The following is a 23244-nucleotide window of genomic DNA, read 5'->3' on the forward strand; positions in this document are numbered from 1 at the left end:
TTTAGATATGTTTCCCTGAGGTGTGTGCCTCATGCATGCATTGGTAATTTCAGACGATGGAAAACTCCCATCTACTCGAGCAGCATCTAGGTCCCTGTGATGCCACGTGGAGTGGCATCGCATGGGCGCCCAATCGGCCTTTTTCAAAAGCGGTTAAAATGGACCATTGCCATTCATCTAAACTGGGATTTCTAAAACCAAATAATTTGTATATTATGAATACACTAATGGTGGATAACGAATCGCAATCAATACCTTTCGTTATATTTTATGAAGGAAACTACCCTATTGTATCAGTTTTGAAGGATCAAGCAATTGGCGCAGTAGCTTAGTGGGGGCAGCGCTAAGCTACTGAAAGAGGGGTCCCAGGTTCAAAACCCGGGTGAAGCCGTCAAATGCTGAAATCAAAAATATTCTAACTGCGAGGTGGCCCAGGGAAAGGAACTGGCCCTCATTCCCTGACCACCTAACTAAACCAACCTACGGGTTGAATATCTGAGGGAGTGAATGAACACACCTTCTACGTTCTAATACAAACTTGTAGTTTTATTTGAATGATTACATTTTCGTATCCGTAGCACTCTAATAGTTTCTGGTCTCATCGCGTGTTTGTATCCTTAGCCTGAATCCGGCAGTGAGCATGTATCTGACTAAGGATAGAATGAGTGTTCCATGCATGGTGTAGAATCACTCCATGCCACACTTAAATGGTGGCTTGCACAGTACGTCGGATGCAGATGAAAATAACCGTTAGATGGAATCCCTGAATAAGTGTATAATTATTACAAAATCTAGAGATATTTTAAATTCATGGTGACTGACAGCGAGTATATCAGAATCGTTAATGTTGATATGCATATGTATAACTAAAATAATGTTCCAGCAGAGATCCATGACTTAAGGTTTTCTGAGCCATCAGACGTTATAACACTTCTGCAATTGCACACATCAAAAGTTATCAGGCGTAAACTAACATATTATAAAGGCCGTTTTACACGGGGCACGAAATTGCGCAGGTTAGACGTGCACTTATTTCTAAAATGGCGTGGAATTGCGCAACTGCATGAACGAAATTAGAACAGGAGCTATTTTGCCGTCTCGCGTCCACGCATTCTTGCATGCGTTCTTGCAATTCACTGCTTTACACGACGCAATTTGGATTGCGCCTTCGCACTTACGTCAGATGGCGCGATTCCGTGTACCGTGTAAAACGGCCTTAACAGGCAGTGGCGTAGCCATGGGGGACACAGAGAGTACGTGGCCCCACCAAAACATTTTAAGTTTACCAGAAAAACATTTGCTTATAAAAAAATGTATTCCACTCCACCAATATAATTTAGCAAAAACACTTCCCAACAACCCATTAATTTTGTAATTTTAAGTGCCAAAATAGTATTTAATTGTGATTTCCAGAGATATGTATGCTCACATTTTCCCCAGCGGAGGGTTCCAACCCCCTTATCCCCTGGCTCGTGCCTCCAGCACACCGTCCTGGCTTTGCTCCCGATAGCAAGTCGTTTATATCGATCGAATGTAGATTTAGTTGTCACGAAAAAGTCAAATTACAACTGGCTGAGAGGGTGAGATGTGTTCTCTTGATATGATTCGGAAAATCGCTTATACAAATTAACATTTCCTCATACGCAATTGATCAACCACAGGAGGTCGGAATGTAGACCGAGGAAGAAGGACACTTGCTATGGAGGGCTTTCCTCAAGCGCAATTCGCCACCCAGGCGACCCGCCAACGACTTCCAAAACCGCAAAGAGCATTGCGCGCTTCCGACAATCAACAAAACCGCAATATGAACTTCATTCACGTACGGTTTAGAATTCCCATCAGTGGATGGAGGAAATACTTGGCCGTGTAGTTACAATGCGTCAATCCATCAAAATGAGGATACTGACATCATGTGGTTATTTAGCGAGACCGTATAGAAATTCATTTAAATAATTCGTTAGATGGAAGGTAAGTATGAATTGCTGTTTACTGAAGGAAATACTACCGGTCAAGAGGGTGGAATACGTCCCCTTGATATATATCATTCAGAAATATGCTTAATAAGATAGAAAATTTAACCTCATAAGGCCGAATCATACTCCTGCAGACGAGCTACCAGTAATAGTGCATGTTATTACATAATTAATTCATCGGAACTTAACAATTTTGAACCTTCAGTCATAGGCTACTGGCCAACATCGACGTATTTTACAAGCTCAATAACTTCATTTATCAAAGTCATCGCTAATTTTTTATTAAAAAACCGCCTGTCGCTGACACATAATACATATTCCAATTTCTCCATCTCCCGGTTACTAAGTGACAATAACAGTAAGACGAAGCCAGGGTGATACTGACAGAAGGAAGATATTATCCTAGACTCGTCCGAGAATCAATTGAGATAGCCCGGACAGACACTTTTCATGGAGACGAATGATACCACCTCAACTAGATCCAAAAGTTAAAGGATGCTACTTAGATGGACCAATGAGAGGGCAGCATCAAAAACTGGCAAGATAGAGCCAGTATAAAAGAAGGGCCAAGATCGCAGAGTATTATCAAAAAATATTTTAAAAAAGTAAAAATAATGTAAGCAACTCACTGCAGAATATTCAAGCGAAAAGGGAAAAAAATGAAAAAAATCAAATATAATTTACCAGAATGGTACAAAAAAGTATTCAGAATGAAAAATAAACTACAAAAAGATCAAGTATTTGCACTTACTCACTGTATATTTAATAGCCTCCTGATTATATTATCACTTTATTAGTCTTAAATTTCATCTTCCCACAAACATCATGTTACCCTGACATCGCAAACATATACGCAACGCAAAAAAATTAAATTTATTTTATTGACTGGCTGGTTGGAGTCGATCTTCGACTCACCGGCACAGCTTTTTAGGAAACGCGCTTTCTTTGATGTGAGACGTGGTCCGGCATATTAGACCTGAATATGGTGGCAGTAGTGCTAGCGAAATTGTTGTCGTCAAATAGCAACCGACGTAGTATTAACCGGGAGGTGGAAAAATTGGAATTTCATCGCCACGGAAACCTTCGTAGTTAAAAAAAAATGTGGTCGTTTGCACCCGATCACTTCTCCGCCAGTGATGGTACTGCCAACATCGGCCATTGGGTGCCCAAATTGTTCAGTGGAGGTTGTTATACATCAGCCAGTGGTGTGTTTACAATTCCGGTGCCGGCGAGTCCATTAACTCGCCCCAACCAGCCTGTTAAAAGAACATAGAACAAACATTTTGTTGGTGTAAAAATGTTGCTTGTGTGAAAAATAAAACTTATTTCCAATGTCCTTTATATTACAAATTTAAGATTTTGGACACAATAACAAAATTTCAGTAAATATTTTCTTCTTTTATGTTTTCACTTCTTATATATTTAAAAAAATTCAAGTTGGTATTTTCTTTTGATCTTATTTCTTTTTTTAAGTTCTTTTAAAGTTTATTTTTTATTTTTATATAAATTCATAGTTGCAAAATTCAGAGGGGGGTGCCATTACCGCCGGATCCAGGATAAGGACACTAGTGCGGGGCAAGGTGAGATACCTGGGGTTAACCTCTCAGGTTCCTCAGGTTTGGGGGTCCGAAAAAAATTACTGCCCTATCTAGTGTAAAGTGGATACCGGAAGGGGGGCTACAGCCCTGTAGCCCCTCCCTTGATGGTATGGCATTTGGAGGAGGAGACCGACAGCTGAGGTCATTTGTGCCGTGAGGGAAGGGTATGGAAGAAAGGGTGGAGAGAAACCCGGCGCGCCATATTTCTCTCCACGCCACGGCGTCGGCATTAGCCTGCTCTTAACGAAAGGCGCCATGGGGAGCACAGCTTAACGTCCCATCCGACGGACGGAGTGCTGCGCTTGAGATGTCCTCCACACATCTGTCTCTGACTTGACCAGCACGACATCCAATGACCATTGAATGACCAAGGAGCTGAACCAAATGCACTAATAGAAGAAAATAATACGTACCGATATCATATTTTGTACTGTAAGAATGAACTTAAATACCTATGTTAAAGAGCTCTGGCTCGGTGGAAGAGGGGGCCGGATTGTGGCCTCACCCTAGCCAGGTAAAATAAAAGAGATGTCAAGTCAAGTCTGAAAATTCTCTGCTACTGCCGGGATTTGAACCCGGGCTCGCCGCGTTCAAGGCCAAAACCCGACCCCTGCCCCTCACTGGATCCGCCTCCGGCTTAACATGTAGTTTTGGTTAATGCACGCGCACGACAATGACACATGACAACCGGCAGGTCTCCTTTGCGTTAACAAACAATAGACAGTTTCTTTCCTCGTTTGCCTTTCCACCCCTCCACCCAATGCTTTCCTCGCGCCAGTCAAGAGGTTATCTTCGTTTTCCCCTCCGCACAATTCGGGAGACAAGGCCGTCGGCATTTCAGGAAAATATTGGCGGCGTCGGAGAGGAGGTCGATGTAATTTTGTTTCTCCTCCACCGCCTGGAAATAGAGTCGCCTTCCCTGAGGTCGGGACTTCCCTCTGCAGAGGGTGAGCTGTCGGCTTCATTCTAGTCTTCCTCTCTCTTTGGCCTACCCTTCCCCTCAAAACCGTCTCCTCACGAGACGTGACTTGAGATCGTGAACGTGGGGATCGTAGTTCGCAAAAAAAAATGGGACGCACAAAGACGGCTTCTTTGAGTGCCCTTTCCACCGACGCTATGTCACACCAAAAGAAGCGCTTATCTCGTTACAATCGGGCGGCAGAGTTTTTGTGAAAATGCGTGCCAATGTAATGGAGTCTGCCATGAGCCTACGACTGCCAGACTGGGAGCAATTCTCACGGCGATTTCCAGGTATTCTCCGCCGCTAATCTCGTAACCTGAATACGACTCACCGTGACGGGCGATAATTTGAACGCTTTATATCACGCGCCGCATAACTACCAAGAGGCACAAACATTGTCATCATCGAAGATAAGTCCATATCTGACATAATGGCGTTTATGAGTCGCGGCTTATGCGCGTTCCTCCGCGTTGAATTGTCTATATGTGACACCTATGGATAACTTAACGCTGAGGAACGCCCGAAAGCCGAGACTCATATGGAGTAACGGCGCGGAAACCTTAGATATTTAACTTATAATAGCGTGTATAGTGAGTTTTGCATTTCCAACACTTAACGGTAACCCATACACTTATGAATAAGAATTTAAATTTCGCTAGTATTAAGAGTACATTCAATTAATATGTGTGATATCTTGTATCATATGCGAATGTATAGAACTTAGCTGCACATGATGCATTTAATATTGTTGTTGTAGCAACGAAAAGCGTCGTGCTAGAATAAATTCTGCGGAAATATTCCAAAGATTCATTTAACTAATATGCGTGGTATAATATTGCAATAATTAGATAGTAAGTAATTGAAATATTTGTGTCTGTATTTGTTTAATATATTAAATGTTGGTATTTATTTATGCAAATATTTGTTTTAGTACATGCTACATATACTAAAACACTAGTTGTTATGATAATTGAGTGGAGATCTGCATCAAACCAATCTTTGGATTCCTGACTTGTGATTATAGAGATATATTTCAGGCTTGGAGGAATTAAAACATATTTATAAACAGAAAATTTCCGCATATTCTTCAATTTCTCTACTGATTTCAATATATTTTCGTTATCATTCAGGTGGGCAAGTATTGGCTGAGGTGCAGGAAACGTTTGACTATTGTCGCCATTGCTCTATGCACGCCTAACATACCTTCATACCTACAATTAGGAATAGCGAATACTAGGAATCATCAGTACACGTGGATACAACCAGGTACTGCTACTAAGTACATAATGCTGTAATTTACCAGCATTAATTGTATAGATAATCTACATAATTTGTAACAAAATTTCCATTATGTGCCTTGCAGGCAAAAGTTTTTAAATAGACTAACGCCGCAAATCCAATAACACGAAGAGTAAACACGCGACATAACAAACGACACTCTCGATTATTTGTTATCGCTGCGGCTCCCGACTGTCGCGTGCCGTCGCTCTGCGCGTGCGCAAAGGGATTGCATAAGGCAAACGGCGCCGAGACTCGCGACGACTTGAATGAGTCTTTTATGAGGGCACCGCGCGACGGGAGAAAGTTGACAGAGAAATTTATACACGGCGGGCAAATATGGAAGGCCACTCTCATCTGCTGGTACGGGACAGGAGGAGCTTATGAGGAAAAGTGGGCTGGAATAGAGGAAAAAAAAACGATGCAAAGGCACTATCAGACACGGCAAGAAAAGACGGCAGTCAGTCATATATCTCACAAATGCTGGACAATATGCCACTGTCAAGTTCTGATATTTTGTATTAAGCGGGCGAGGGTGTTATACATCATACTAGTCAGTGGCAGATATAAGTTCTAATTTTGGGACAAATGAGGGGTCAATGGTTAGCCAAATTTTCATTTATAGCCTCAAAGAAAAGATTAAAATATATTTCTTGCCTCTTTCATTTCGTTTTACTACCCCCTGCCTTAACAAGTCGTATTGACACGAAGGAAAATTCTGAGTTGATGACAGGAGAGAGAAAGTATGGAAAGACATCTTGGACTAATGCAAGCAAGTAAAGATCACTAATTTAACGATTTTTAAATTCGGTCGCTATTGTATTATTACCTAATTATTGTTCATGTGTCAATATTTTTGCATTTATTTTATAACGATGTTAATTGTTCAATGTTAATTGAATGGCAATAATCTGATTTAAAATGCGCTAATAGAAGCGATGTTTCAAATTAATTGATGCTTAATGGTGGTGTCTTTAAAAAAAATCAATATTGGGGGATTTCGGCAGAGAAACTAGTCAATTTTCATGTCATCTTTCTTTTCAGCCTTGATGCCACGAAATTGTAGAAAGAGCAAAGCAAATTCACGTCTTAACCTAAGCAATTCCGAGCTACTGCGGGAAAATTCGACGCGCGATTCTTGGTTAGTGCGCCAAAAAAATGGACAAAATACGACCGCGGTCGAGCTATGTCCTTGTACTTGCTTTGAGCTGCGTAACAGCCGCGGGAGCTCTTTCGAGAAGAGGAAATAGGAGGGAGTGTGAAGCGAAACAAAAAAAGTGCACTGGAGCGATGAGCGAAAGCAACTCGCACAAAGACAGGCATTTGTTTTCGATAGTGTTTACGAGGAAGAGGGGTTGATAGTAGGCTCATCCAACTCTGAGGACTGCCCGGCGCGGCTTCTTTTCAGATGACTTAGCCGCTCATTATCTTTCGTCCATCCACTCCTCTTTTCCTCGTCCAACTTGTCTCCCGCATTTTTTTATTCGGGGAAAATCCCCGGGCTTGCGAGCACAACGTGCGGGCCCCATAAAAACAGTTTCAGTAGCTGTGCGGGACACGGGGAGCGAAGATAAGTCGTGTTTATGAGGAGGGGAATTGATCGCGCGTATCGAAATGAGTGAAGCGAGAAGCAGTTATTTCGCTAATAATTCTAATGATTCAATTAACGAACGGCCATTATACATCTGGGATATCATAGATCATTCAATACAGCGGCGCAAATAAATAATATCTCCTTATGCAAGCGGTAGAAATGAAATTAATTTTGGGTAAAGCAAGTTTATAGATGGCAACCTAATATCTTATATTCAAAGCAAATTTGAAATTTAATAACTATAAAGTAAGTACGATAGTACGATAGGTAGAAAACAGAAACGGTAGAAATGGATAGCTAGAAATGACAACAAATGACTCCAACCAGCGTAAGGAAGTTTTACATTGCATATCTTCATGGCTATTTATTCGCAACCTCTTATTTAATAAAAATAAACTTGCAAAAATTACTTCTAAGGAACTAAGGTGTAAGTAATGACTCTTCTTTCCCTACCACCAGCGTTTAAACTAGGCTATAAAAATTTAAATAAATTTATTCAATAAATAATAAATATTCGTGGAAATAATTTTTTCTATCACATTTTACCCTATTTACTTTTAAATAGCAAAAATTAGGCCTTATAAATCACGATAACTGTAGATAAATTTATTTTTTAATATCCCCGGATTCCTAGAGAATATTGTTTCACTACCTTTACCTATGATTGGCTAAACTTTAATTTCGATTTAGAAATTCTTACAGCAAATTGTTAATTTACTTTCATTTAGAGAGTTAATATTGATTTAGGGAGTTATAAATTGATGCAATATTTTTCACATAGCTGTAGCGTAAAAAGCTGCTGAAAAATTTATAAAATAATCAGGATTTTGGATGGGACTACCTAGAGGATGAAAATCGCAATTTATTTACGGTTATTCACCGCATAAATTATTTGAGTACCTGTCTTGGCGTTAGCATTATGATCTTAAATGACAATGAATTTGCAAATAAACTATGTGGTGTGATCTCTCACGAAAATAAAACGAATCTTCGTCATATCTTTCAACCTATAGTTGACGTTATCAACGGTCTGGAGGTGATAAATCATACTGAGAAGAGTAGTTAGTCTTATAACACTATTTGATTCTCTTCAAAAACGTTATTTAGAAAATGCGCAGAGGAGTCTTCAAGGTAGTCTCATCGAAAACAAATCCTTAAGCGTCAAAAGCTGGATTTTCGAAGTTGTGGGTCCACAAATTAAATTTATTGAATGCGTTCCTCGGAAGTTTCCACAAAGTGAGGTTGATGACGTTAAACGTCATGGCGTGTCGCTTGTTTTATTATGCCGTAAATCTTAATGGTTCTTTGCTTTGCAGAAATATTCTGCGCATATTGGAGGTGGCGGAGGAAGTGAACAGCAAGGTGCTTACTTCCAACCCGTAAGTTCGGAGCAGACGCATTCGCGGTAAATATTTTGGTCGGGAGAAGTTAAATGTGAACGAATCTCAACAGGGGTTGGTTGATGGGTGTGTGTAGAGGCCTTCATAAGGTCAATTTACCAAAAAATCAGTTACATAGAATAATAATACCTATTAAAAAATAATTTTTATAAAACAGGTTTTAATCGCGAACATAGGGGAAACAATGTAAATTTTTGTTCAATGAATTTTTCAATTAACTTTGATGTAAAAAAATGTGTTGTTTTGACTACCATTTCCATTCTTAATGAATGATCGCAGTGCATCCATCAGATTATGGTGGTCGTTTGTGAAACTAATCTCCATATTTAATTTCAATTTCTTATTAACAATCGAAATACAGTTAAAATCTTGATAAAAGTGTTAGAATATTGCATTATCATCAGGTACTATGTTGTCGTGAAAACTTCAGCTTGATAAGTTATCGGATAGTCAGCTTGAATTGAGTTGTAACACTTGACAAGATGACAAACAACGGTACAAGTCTATAAAAACGTTATGTAACATGAAAAATTTATATTCATGAAGCAATAAGCGTGAACTTTCACAACACAGAGGTCAATGGCAGTGTTTATAGCACTAAGTAACACGGAAAGTTCTGAAATTAGCGCGAAAATAAGCTTATAGTTCGGAAAATATGGAAAGACTATCATGAAACCTTGGGACGCGCAGTTCCTTAGCAATTTTTTCATGCCCATGATAAACATGTTTTGATAGCTCTAGTCGTTTGATTATGAAAGTAGGCCCCTCGCAATCAAAAACAACGTGGATATAATATGGAGTTTGGCGTAGGCAGATTTAGGGGGACTCGTGCCCTCCAGATAAACAAGAATTTTAATACGGTTAGCATTACGCACGTTTTATTTTGTGTATTCTCGAGCCTCAATCATTTAATTTAATAGTAAAAACTATCATATCAAAATAAAGAGAAAATTTTCTACAGTAATTATTGCATTTAGTTCTTAATCTCAAATATGAGAACTTTGTTCTATCATACCCTTGTTACCCCCTGTCAGGAAAAAATCTGGATCCGCCCCTGAAGTTAGAAAATAAACCCCAGAAAAGACAACGATGAGGCATAGAAATAATTCGATTTCAATATGTATTATTTTGTGCCCGACATTTTGTCGCTATAGTTCAGCAGACGAATTTTCGATTGCGTCCAGTACACGATAATTTTTTTATGTTTCTCCCAAAGTAGTGAAGCTTTTTTTTCTTAAATCGTTATGTATACTTATTGCAGATTTTGTTCTATTAAGCGCTCGTTAGCTTAACAGATTCCGGGCGTGCATATTAATTTTTTGGAGGAGGAGACCGACTTCTAAGGTCATTTGCGTCATGAGGGAAGGGTAATAATAATTTCATTTCATTTCATCTTTATTTCACAAGCGAATTTAGGACAGCATTGTCCTCTCTTACAAGGGTATGGAAGGAAGGGTGGAGAAAAACCCGGCTTCGGCATTAGCCTGCTCTTAACGGAAGGCGTCAAGGGGACCACGGCATAACGTCCCATCCGAAGGACGGAGTGTTGCAATAGGGTAGTTTCCTTCATCAAAGAAAACGAAATGCATTGATTGCGATTCCTTACCCATCATTAGTGTATTCATAATAACAAAGTATTTGGTTTTAGAAATCCCAGTTTAGACGAATGGCAATGGTCAATTTTAACCTCATTTGAAAAAGGCCAGATTGGAGCCCATGCGATTCCACTCCACGTGACGTCACAGGGACCTAGTTTCTAAACGAGTAGGTAGGAGTTTTACATCGTCTGAGATTACCAATTCATGCATGAGGCAAAGAGCTCAGGGAAACATCTCTTACTAATCACCCATTAAAATTACCTAAGTTCGGAAAGTTTCCATCGTTTGATAGGGTATTAATAATCCTTATTCAAGCCAAGCGCTACCTGCTAGCAGCCTGCGTCGTATCAGCGCTCAAGCCTCGCCTCAAGGTCACCTCACAGGGTGGCAGCGGGAACCAGAAATACGTCACACGAACTTTTCCCATCATTCCTACTTAGCCGTCGCGTTTTCTTGCGCTTGAAAATTTTCACTTTTCGTTTAATCGCGAAAAATAGATATCGTCATTTAAAAATCTAAAAGCGTGAAATACATACTCAAGGAATAATAATCTTTCGATTTAGGCAATAAAAAAATAATAGGAAACCACTCTATTGAAATGTCTTCCACACGACATTGAAGCAAGGATCGGACAGTCTCTGAAAATACTCCACCACCACCAGGATTTGCACCCGACCCCTATAAGAGGGAAGCCAGCACACCAACCCGAACCTCTTATTTTACCATTTTACGTTCCGTAGACTACTTCTCGATCATTGAACAGCGAAAAAGCGATGGAAAGCCGGTCAATTATTGGTATACTACAGGGAAAGTGAGCCTAAAATTTAGGAATACGCAGAGCGGCAGTCAATTTTTTAAGATAGTATTTCGTGCGCTTTTAACCCATATTTTGTAGAATCAAACCTTGAGTCATGGAAGAAGATATCGTGAGATGAAAATAACACAGTTATAATTTTAAAAGTTGATGGGAATCCCGGAAAAGACATTCAGGCATTTAAAAACTCACTCCACTCAATTTCACCGCAATGGCAATGTGTGCGAAGGTTTGCGGTTAGTTCTTCTGAAGTATGACAGGCATTGTCCGATTATTGTCAATACTTAATACCCGCAAGTCATTTGGCTATTTTTTCGTTGAGCGCTTAGTTTAATTTTTCATTGATTTTTTTTATAAAACCAGCCTTATTTTTTCAGGACTAACTCTTGCCGGAGTTTACAGTCGGGCTCCAAAAAATAAGAAGGACCTCGCCCGAATCCTACAAAATGAGGTCTCAACAAATTTTCTTTTACATACATTTTATCCGGAGAATGAGGATGGAACGAGCATCATTGACAAAAAAATTTTTTTCTTATAACTCCTATCAAGAAATAAAAATTATTTTTGAGATCAAAAATTGAATTAAATGTTAATTATATAAATTTATTCATCGGATTCCGCAAATTTCTGCCTTTTCATCTCAGTGGGTTCTGTCTTCAGTTTTTTTCTGTCCAGCACCATAATTCCTATACAAATATTGATATTAATGGCAAATTTTAGCTCCAGATCCAAAAATATATCACGAAATAGTAGCTTTTTATTCGTACAATCCATCCGTATATTTAAGCACTGAAGAAGATAAAATGTGATATTTTGACAAAGTTTTGACGCGTTGGATGTTTTTTTTTTAAATGTTGAAATTTAATTCTTGGAAGCTCGATATTGTCGTCATTGTACCGTTATGCTCATCGAATAATCCCCGTCGACCATTGCAAAAAAACTCAAAAGAAGGAACTCACAGGTCCACGAAATGAGATTCTCAGAAAAACTTCATCTGGCGGCTGAAATTAATGTGCACGAATGTGAAACATCATTCAGGTCACGCTTTATCGATGGTGAATAGAATAAGTCACGAATTATTTTGGGAATGTTACCATTTATTTTCCCTGCTATTAAATATTTGGAGGATATAGTTACACATTGAGGCAATACAATAAAGTTTGAAAGTGGAGACGATTAGGGGAGAGTTTTGTACCACGGAACACTTTTTCAACTTTTTTATATAAATCACAATATATTTACTGAAGATTCAGTCTAAGAGTAGCAATTCAAATCAGCATGATTACTTCACATAAGTTTTTAGTTTTATACTTGTACCTTTACTATTAATGGTTCTATTTAGAACGCAACAGTCCTTTGTTGAAAACTTATTTTTAAAATAGCATGTACGGTAAAAGGTTGCTTAAAGTATGTTGTACCTCATACCTTTAATTGTACGCCAAAGGCTTTATGTAATCCCAAATCTTTGGCCGACATTAAAGGAAAACTGAAAGATTGGTTAATAAGTGATATTGTAAACTTGTAATTTCTTCATTTTAATCTGAAATGTACAAAACATATTAAATTATCATAGTTTTGTTTAAAAGGCCCCTAAAGTTGAAGTTGAAACTTGTAATATAAATGCTATGCTCTCAATGTGCTACATGTTGTATTGAAAGACTGGAACCTTATGACAAGCCATATGGCTTAGAAGGACCAAGTTTGTATATGCAAATAAAGGCAATTATTATTATTATTATTATTATTGATAAATGTGAGTACACCACGATCCAGAGGGAAAATTCCAGGAGTCTTAAATCCACTGATAACGTATTTTATGGTTTATTCAATAGATATCTCCCATGAAAACATGTGTCTAGGTTTCTAGGTGCTTGTGTCCCTTGGTACAAGAGGTAACCATTTTGAATTTCTGGCTGATTTTTCACATTAATATTACATCTACGATACCAAATAAGTAGCTAATACTACTCACCATTATATGTGAATTTCACCTGCACTACTAAACCACTGCTGGTGTGATAGATTTTTGGTAAAACTCTTCGATATGCAAATAAAAATATTTACTTTTCAGCGTCAAAAACTTCAAAATACCGCCTTTTTTGCAAATATAACCTAAACGAACTGAAATTGAGAACTGCTACTCTCTAGCGCATCGTTCAGGTAATAGCTTACTTTAAAGCCCCTAGGTCGAAGCACTTGCCAATAGTTCCTGGTGTTCCCAGTTACGCTATGCCCTAGATACACCACACCTTCCCCTACTTGCAAATATCCACGCTCAAAGTTGAAAGACGATAACTTATGTTGGATACTTCATGCCTATAAGATGATTTGCATGGCAATTTAAGGCTTCATTTCAACTGAGTACGAATTAAAATAAAATGTTGGGGTATACTTATTAAAAATAGAAATAAAACCGTTCAGAAATTGATGGAGACGTTTAAATTTCATAAATTTTTCCAACTTGTGACCTTTCGGTTAGATTTAATTTTTCTAAGATTCAGAAATTTGCAGTCTTTCATTGCTAGTTACTTGCTCTAACTCCCATGGCCTAAATGATAATTAGCCTCGCCAACTGTCTGCCTCCAATTCTTCCGATTTACTGCATCATCCTCGCTGACTCCCATTCTCCCCATATCAATCAGCACCTCGTCCTTCCATCTGTTTTTCGGTCTTCCTGGATCTTCGGTCGTTTCAGAGTTTTCTGTCCAGACTTATTTTTATAGGACCTCTTGCTCTCTTCGCATGATGTGCCCTTCCCATCGCAATTTCCGACTCAAAGCTTCAGCTACTACGTCTGATGAGTTGAAAAGGTCCCTGATTTCCCTGTTGTGTTTTATTCTCCAGGTTCCATTTCTCTTGTGGGTACAAAAAACTTTCATCCACACTTAATTTTTAGGAAGGTCTTTGGAAGGAACTTCTTTTCCGTATTTTCGTCGATAACCGTTTGTTTAGTCATCGCTAGTTAGAATCACAAATTATATAGGGATAGGAGAGGAGGATTTCACGCCTTTATGAATTATCGTATAATTTCCGTCCACTTTTCCAATGACAATTACGTTTGTCAGACCATGTGGCTAGTGGCGGATACATAAGGGGGGCACTGCCCCCCTTGCGGGGCCGCCCTCATTGCCTAAAATCGCCGGAACACAATAGGGTGGTTTCCCATTATTTTTTTATTGCCTAAATCGAAAGATTATTACTCCTGGAGTAAGTATTTCACGCTTTTAGATTTTTAAAGGGCGATATCTATTTTTCGCGATTAAATGAAAAGTGAAAATTTTCAAGCGCGCGAAAACGCGACGCGTAAGTATGAATGCCGGGAAATCTCTCCGTGTGACGTATTTCTGGTTCCTACTGACGCCCTTTGAGGTGATCTTGAGGCGAGGCTTAGCGCTGATACGACGCAGGCTTCTAGCGGGTAGCCTGCTGGCTGGTAGCGCTTGGCTTAAATAAGGATTATTAATACCTTATCAAACGAAGAAAACTTTCCAATCTTAGCCAGTTTTAATGCGTGATTATTAAGACATGTTTCCCTGAACTCTGCGCCTCATGCGTGCATTGGTAATCTCAGACGATGTATAACTCCTATCTTCTCGTGTAGAAACTAGGTCCCTGTGACGTCACGTGGAGTGGCATCGCATGGGCGCCAATCTGGCCCTTTTCAAATGAGGATAAAAATGGACCATTGCCATTCGTGTAAACCGGTATTTCTAAAACCAAATAATTTGTATATTATGAATACATTAATGGTGGGTAACGAATCGCAATCAATGCCTTTCGTTTTCTTTGATGAAGGAAACTACCCTATTGAAAATTTTATATATCATTCTTGTATATGTGTACAATCAGAATACATTTATTTGTATATCGGTGTAATCAGTTAAAATAAAACTTTCTTCAAATTTGAATGCGACTTGCCAATTTTTTATTTCGATGAATTTAAATGTAGCTCAATATATATTTTCCGCCCCTTCTTGAGTTTTGTCTGTATCCGCCATTGCATGTGGCCGAATAGGTTTTCCCATATTTGTATCCTATGACTGTTGCGCTTAATTCAACATTTTTGTGGAAATTTATATTTTACTGCCTTGAATTAACCCGGTAACGCCTGAATTGAAAAGTTTCTGCGATTTTTCTGGTTATCATATATTTAATACCAATGAAATTATAAGTCAGACAGTGCAAATGTTATTATTTTAGCGCTAATAATTACGGAGATACAGCCTGGTACCATATGTACTGATAGGCGTTTAAGGGGTCAAAAAATCGAAATTTAGAAAATATTTCGGAAATAATATTTTTTAGCCGAAAACGTTAAATATTAACTGTTTTCCGCAAAATACATTAATTTTCATCCAAAATTACGCTAAAATATCGATAATATTCAAGAAATCATTAAATATCAGTGATTGTAAAATGGAAGTTATTTATAAATGACTTAGAAATCAAGAATAACATGATTTTAGCGCTTCACTCAGTCGTTGCCGCACATGGAAAGGAACAAAGCAGTCAATATATAACCCTACATTGCATTTCAAGCATTCTGTTCTTATTGCTCTGGTTTTAACTCATCATTGCAACCCCTTGCCTCAGCGAAGATTTTAGGGGACTGGAACCCTTTCTCATGAGAATCCCTGGGTTGAATGACCGTAGAATCTTGCTGGTTCTTTCCACTCGAGGCATCTTCACTTCAAGGGCAGCCGACATTAAGCTCCCCAAATAACCATCCGCCTCCGCCTCCTCCATTAGATCCATATCGCGATTTATAGCCTCTCACACAGCGGGCCAAATATATACACCATTACGAGTTATTCTCTGGCTGTAATTTTCCGGCAACTCCTTTAAGGAATCCGTATTGGTCAAACCGTCAGTTTAGGCTCGAGCTTACATTTAAAGAATGATCCGATTTTAGAATTCCAGGTGTCAAAACGAACAGATCGGTGAGCAAAAAAATGAGAATAAATTATAAAAGTTTCGTGAGAGGTCGGATGTCCGTTTCCGCGGCGCCTAAAGGCGCTTAAAGGGCATAAATGCAATTATTTTAATATTGAGTATTTCGAAAGTTTTGTAAGGCAAACACGGTATTTTGGGACCCTGACTCCTTGCCACCTGCCGTGCCGCGCATTGCTTGATACGCGCGACACTCATCAGTCCCGTGGATCTTCCATCCTCCGCCTATCATTCCGGCAGAGTGGAGCTAGACCGAGTAATAATGTGTGACAAGGCGGTAACAATGTGATTGATAATTTTAATCCATCGTCGCACACTTTTTTTAATGATTTTTATCACGAATTCGCACATATTGTGGCCGCGAATTCTTAGATCGGATCATTTCTTTTACAGAAGCGCCTTCCAACCATCAGGTATACAAAACATTGGAAGTTTTGAGTTGCTTTCAGATGCGCTCCCTCATAATTAATAGAATTAAAGAAAGTATTCTACCGGTTAAGTTAGGTTCGTATGAAGCGTTCGCGATTATTCCAGCCATCTATCCGCCTTGAAAATTCATGAAAAAAATGCTTGAAACGATTTATATGCATTGCGAGGCGTATTAGCAAGCATAAAGATACGAAAAAGTATACAAAATCCTGGAAAAGATTTTAAGGATTACTCTCATTCAACTTTCATAATATACTAAGAATACATCAAACGATCTCCATTAGAACCAATAATAAGTGGAATAGGTATCTAATAATACCTTCTTTGATTAAAGCATCCGTCATATCATTGATAAATCATTATAAGACTCCAGTTAAGGGGATTTAGCATCATAGAAGCACTTTTAGGAACCTCTAACGACAAAATGGAGCGAAATAAGTATGGACGAAATTAATGTTTGAATTTGAACTACATGTATTTACGGTAAGTACCGGTGCTCCACTGCAGTGATAATTATACTAATGTGTCCCAACCAGTACAACCGTCACTTCTGTCGACGTGTCGAAGAACAAGTCATCCCCCAGCCTTGAAAAAAACTTTAGAGTGAGAAATGACTTTTAATTAAAATGCCATCAAGGACGATAATTTTGACCACGGGAATATGGGTTATGTTCCTGGAATGGAAAATATTTTAATAGAAGTCTCTAACTGCACAAGGTCTAAAAAATGTTATGACCTAAAAAGATATCATTTGTCTCCTGGGGTTTACTCCTACTACTGGCATTTCGTGACTTCATAGAATGATCAGGAATGGGGTCAATAACTCACACCCGAAATCCAATTAATTTTAGTTATTCCATAAATGGAATAAAAAGATTACGTTACAACGAAAATAACCCATTTGCCTCCCATAAACCCCATATCCCTTCGTAAGTTTAGAATGAGAAAACGCGTGAGTGCGCGCCCGATATTCCAGAGTTGATCACGTCATTAATGCTAAGGCTGCTTAGAGTTTTTATCAAAGGAAGGAATCGTTTACAAGAGTGCAAACAAGAAAGAACCACGTGAGGCCCATGCAAAAGGTCCAAAGAGTAGCTGATCAGTATAGGTGGATCTAGGGGAGGGCACAGGGGCACGTGCCCCCCCCAGACCCTTAAAAATATGTGCACAATTGAAAATAATAAATTTAAGTAAATAAAAAGGTATCAAATGTAATCAATTGGGCCTTATTCGGATAGGAAAGAGCGCGGTTTGTAAAAGTGTGGTTAGGAAATGGGAACGGGTCAATGTGGTCTGGAAGAGAATTTGTGAGGGAAGAGAAACGGAAGAGGATGGAATGTTTGGTCAGTGACAATCTAGGAATGGGCATGTGGAGGAGCGAATGCGTGAGAGTGGGTCTGTATGGAACTTTAAATGTTAAGTTGGAGATTAGATCGAGACAGTCTAAGGCAGAGTTTAGATTGCTATGCATTAGTTTAAATTCGGATTTGAGCTTTAAATTTGGAAAATCAGATATGGAAAGCGTAGAAAAAACAGTATCAGCTGATATATTACGAAAATGAGGGACTCTGCACAGATTTGTTTACTATAATAGTTAATACTTTAGTAAAAAAATTTATCACATAAATTCAGAACAAGCACATTGAATTTACAAATTTGATCAGTTTTCGAAATATTATCCTTTTTCGATAGCATTTTTCAATTTTGTTCTGCAGAATTTACTCAAAATGCTAAAGAATTTGATGGAAGTAAGTAGTGAAGAGAACTTTACAGCTGGTGGAAGTGAATAACTCCCTTCTCCAAAACAGGATTTCCCTCCAATAGTTTCCAAGAAAGACTACTTTTTCCTCTTCTTCACGTTGGGCATGAAAAAGCCTTACAAAGCCACGTTTTCTTTCAGTTTTTTTCGCGTTATATCTATCTTTAGCCTGAGGTCAGGCTCTAGCCCTTCATCGTTGCGTTTTTCCGCTATAAATGGAAGTGGCATCAGAGGCTAAACTAAGGTGAGGTCAATAGACCGACGTAAAATGGGGAAACACCGGAGTAGAATGAACGTAATGCCAGATTGAAATTGTGTCAGCGGATAGAACAAAGGAAAGGTTCTCGATGACAAAGGTGACATACGTGTTATCTCTGAGAGGACAATTCCTCGTCTCACTAAGAAAATTTCCAACCAACGTTTTTAGCGCGCAAATGAACAGCTCCAGTTGGTTACGCAGTGAGGAAAACCTGAGGAAGCAAAAAAAAGCAATGGAACTCCAAACTTAAATTTTAATGCATAAAAAGTAATCATATGAAATAAGCATGAATAGATTTTATTAAAATCTTGACACCGATCCTTCCCTGCGAGTTGTGAATCGAAGTAGTATAAAAGTTTTCATCGAAATTAACAACATATGAACGAACTCCATTTGTCAAGCTAACACAACCTCAAATAAAAATAATATGAGAAAATTTTGCGAATGACATTACGTACCTAGGGCATATATTTGGAAGGGGGGCAGGGTCTATGCCCCTGTAGCCTTAAATGTGGAAAATACACAAATAAATTAATTATGGTCGCTAAATAAATTGAATGAATTATGCATGAGAGCATGGCCGCGATATGCAGTGATACTTCTCCTTCATATTCAATATTGCTCATAAAAAATTACGCAAAGTATTGAGGGGTAAGCATGAGGATCAAATCAAGAACGGATAGGTTGCCCCTATGCAGGGACTGGGTGTTTGTTACCACCCCACGTTGTGGTTTGCTAGAATCTCCCGCACTAAAGGCCTTATATGCGCGGTTTATAGGTCTATGAGGATAGGTAAAGATAGGTGGGTAACACTCCAGGGAGTAAATGCGAATGGTTGTTTGGTTAAGTTCTTGTATACATAAATATCTTCTTGTGCTTGATATAGTTTTACTTTACTTTTTACTTATTAAACGACGTGGCACACATTTAATGCAAACTTCAATATATAGATTCGTGACTAACAATACGTACCCAGTTGCTGAAATTAATACTCCAATATCGTATAACTAATTTTGAAATCTTAATCGATCCTCCAATAATTACTTAGAGAAAAGGCAGACAAAATCGCCGGTTGGAAAAGAGACTAATTATAACAACTCCAGTAAAAATAATTAGCGCGGCTAAAAATAAAAATATTTTATATTGTGTATTGCAATACCTTTAATATTAGATTAATTTTGGATGTTTAACGTTAAAAGATTGTGTATTATCGCTTATTTTCACTAGTGAAAGAAAACATTTCTTTCGTTGCATACATTCTGTATTTCTGAGGAAATATTTAAGTCATTGTTCTCCCAATCGAGGCACCTCAGTCCAGGGCATCTAAAAACTACGATACAAAACCCACTCCCGTCACTGACTCACCTACACACAAGCTTAGGGTGAACAAAACGAGATACGACAAAAAGTATTAGAATCGAGCGTGAAACAGTCGAAGTCTGGAAGCCAAGAACTGTTTGGTATTCCTACGATTCAATTTAGTTAGGCTAGATTTCACCGAAAAAACGATCCTCGAGGAACAAGCGATTTCCACAAAAATCAGTCCTTGTGATGGTTAGCGTTTGCGTTCGTGAGAGGACGAAATGTTTGTAAAGGGATTTATGGAGGGGTAGAACATAGAGAAAACAGGAGAATTTGGCTAAAATCGCATATTCTTTTTTTTCGCCGCGTTCCACCACCTAAAAAACAATTTTCGGGACACTAGCCGAAAGGTATTCAAAAACGCCCCCAGAAAACAGTTTTCTTCGTGGCTCTCTGAATAACTATTTTATAAAAACGCGTTAGAAATTTTCTAATCGACGCTATTTATCCTTTTCCCGCTGAAAATTCTTGAAAACAATTGAAAATTGTCTCCATAAAATAAGGTTTCAAATTCCGCAAACAGCCTTAAATAAATATGCTTTCATGGCTGAGATTTCTCAAAAAGAGTGAAAATCGTATTTTCGAGCTAGCCGGCCCTGGTGGGCCTCTTGCGGGCTGGAAGCGCGGGGGGTTAGCCCTATTTGATCCCAAATCGCATGCCCTAGAGTACGGAAAAAATCCCGGGGTGGGGAATTTAAACCCTCTTATTCAACCATTATTATATTTCTATGAAATATTTTTAAATTGTAAACTTGCAGATAATCATACGAAGGGAAAAATAATAATACGAATAAACATACAAATAATATTAATACATAATCATACGATTTTTTTTCATACAGATAAGTTCGGGTAGAACGAGGGGAAACCGAACGGGTTATGTACCCAGCTTTCGAGTGTCTTATTTTCCGAAGACACAGCAGCGGAATACCAATTCCACGGGAGACCTCATCGAGGCGAATCAACCTTCAGCGCTCTATTTGCTTCTCGCGTTTCGTAAGAAAAGCGTCGAGTTTTCCTCGTTGGCCGATCAGTAGCAGCAGCCACAGTCGCCAACGAAGTTTCCGCAGGAATGCTCGCCTCCGAACAAGGAAAACTTGAAGCGAGACAGAAAGGTGCTAAAATGATCGATGCCACTTACATTACCATCATGATAGAACGTTAATGACAAAAAGAGAACTTTTAAATGCTAATGAATGATAAAACAGCAGGTAGACTCGCTGGCATCGGACTTACGATTTATCGATCAATTTATATCGCGCATTCAAGTGTTATTCATTTTAAGGCAGCATTTCTTCTGGGATTACGATCCATCAGCAATTTTGCATATTATCATCCCAACAACATGTACACTGCCTCAACAAGTTACTTGTCTACATGTTTTTCGTGTGTCAATACCTCCTCCTAATCATAGGACAGCAATAAGCAATTTTAATTTTTCAAATTTCAAATTAAAAAAAGAAATAATGCAAAAAATGCGAAATGGCTTCTTAAATTCGCAGAAAAGAATTTATAACTAAAAATATGTAAAAATGTTTAAAAAATCAACAGCAAATGCCAGTTTGGTGCAAAAATATTACGAAAATCTAAACAAGTGTTTAAAAATGATTGAATAAATCTGCGATCTTTAATTGCAATCAACTATTTACTCATTATGCCAAATTATTTGTTTTCTCCTCACTCGAAAAACATTTCATACCAAGGATTCACTGGAACGGCTTAATTGAACGTGCCTTCGGCGCGGCCATTGAATGTGACGCATAGTTCCAAGCCCATTTCTGTCAAATATTCGCAATCCACCACCCACCCATATAAAGAATTTGTGTAATAAATCCTTTCTATTTTCAAGAATTCACAGGCAAAGTTTACTATCATTTACCCTCCATTTTATATAGGTTTAAATACGTTAAATACGTAGGTTTAAAAAGATTAGCTGATAGGAGAATTGAGTGGAGAGGTACGTCAAACCAATATTAGGATTGTTAAGAGTTGAAACGAGTTGTGTGCTCAATAAAGTTGGTGGTAAAGCACTGCAGGAACAAGTGACTTTGTACGCAGTCACGCGCACGGGTGCAAAATTAATTACACCGAAGGATTAAGTTCGCCATGAAAAAAATATTTGACTTAGCCGGGATAAGTCAAATATTTTTTCACGGCAAACTTCATCCTTCGGTATATGTACTTAAATTGGGTGTTAATTGCACTAGTTTTTCTACTATGCTTACCTTCCACTAACCCAAGCCGGAATTCGTCGATATTTATGAACGCTAGCGTAAGCATTTGAAAAAAGTTACCAAGTAAATTTACATTCCAGACAAGCCATGCTAGACTAGGCAGCCAAACAAAGACTATAAACACTGCTTGCAGCTTTAATCTATGTAAAGGATTTGATATTTCATTGATTCTAGGAAAAAAATAGCGGTCAATTCCAGTAGACTAGAGGATGTTCAAGAGTTTCTCTCAATTTATAGAACCTTGCAAAATTATGAATTTTAGTGGATAGTAGATGTAGCTTAGTGAGGTCTACGTATTAATTATGGCAATATAGCAAAAACGAGAGTATAAAAAAGAGCCGATAATTTTTCCTACATTTCAAGGTAATAAAAAAACCTATATCACACTTCGAGGAAGTGATTTATCACTCAAGCCTCTATAAATTGATTGAATGACCTTGCCTCAGGGTGTCTCGAATAATGACTGCCAGCAATAAGTTATATAAGGAGATATTTTCACATTCTTGTACCTTAAGATGTGAGTTGCCAGATGCGTTGATCATAACGCAACTATTTAACTTTATTTTTTTGTCAACCACTGATTGCTCAGAAAAATCACCATACACGTGAAAGATGAGTATTGCGTGCATAAGGTAACTGCGTGTCCTCCGTACCACACACTCAGTCATATACGAGCATTAAGTCGTCAGTTTAAGGTGAGTAATAGTCTCATTAACAATGTTTCCTCAATAGATACTACCGTCAAGTGTAAAATACGGAGCGAAAAGCACAATACTCGCCAAATGGCTTCAGCATTGACTTGTCGATAGAAGAGAGAAAAATCCGGGGACAACGTGAAATGCAGCTGCTCAGTGTAAAACATTATACCGATTGCGCAGAGCCATTCAAAACAAAAGGAGAGCCAAGCTGATCAGTGGCGCAGCGAGGGGGGGGTTTTGGGGGTTTAAACCCCCCCCCAGAGCTCAGAGAAATTTTTGAGTTTAATCCATTTTACTTATTTGTATTAGTATTACTTATAGAATAGTGTAAGGATTA

The sequence above is a fragment of the Ischnura elegans genome, chromosome 8 (assembly GCF_921293095.1).
Source record: "Ischnura elegans chromosome 8, ioIscEleg1.1, whole genome shotgun sequence".
Lineage (NCBI taxonomy): Eukaryota > Metazoa > Arthropoda > Insecta > Odonata > Coenagrionidae > Ischnura > Ischnura elegans.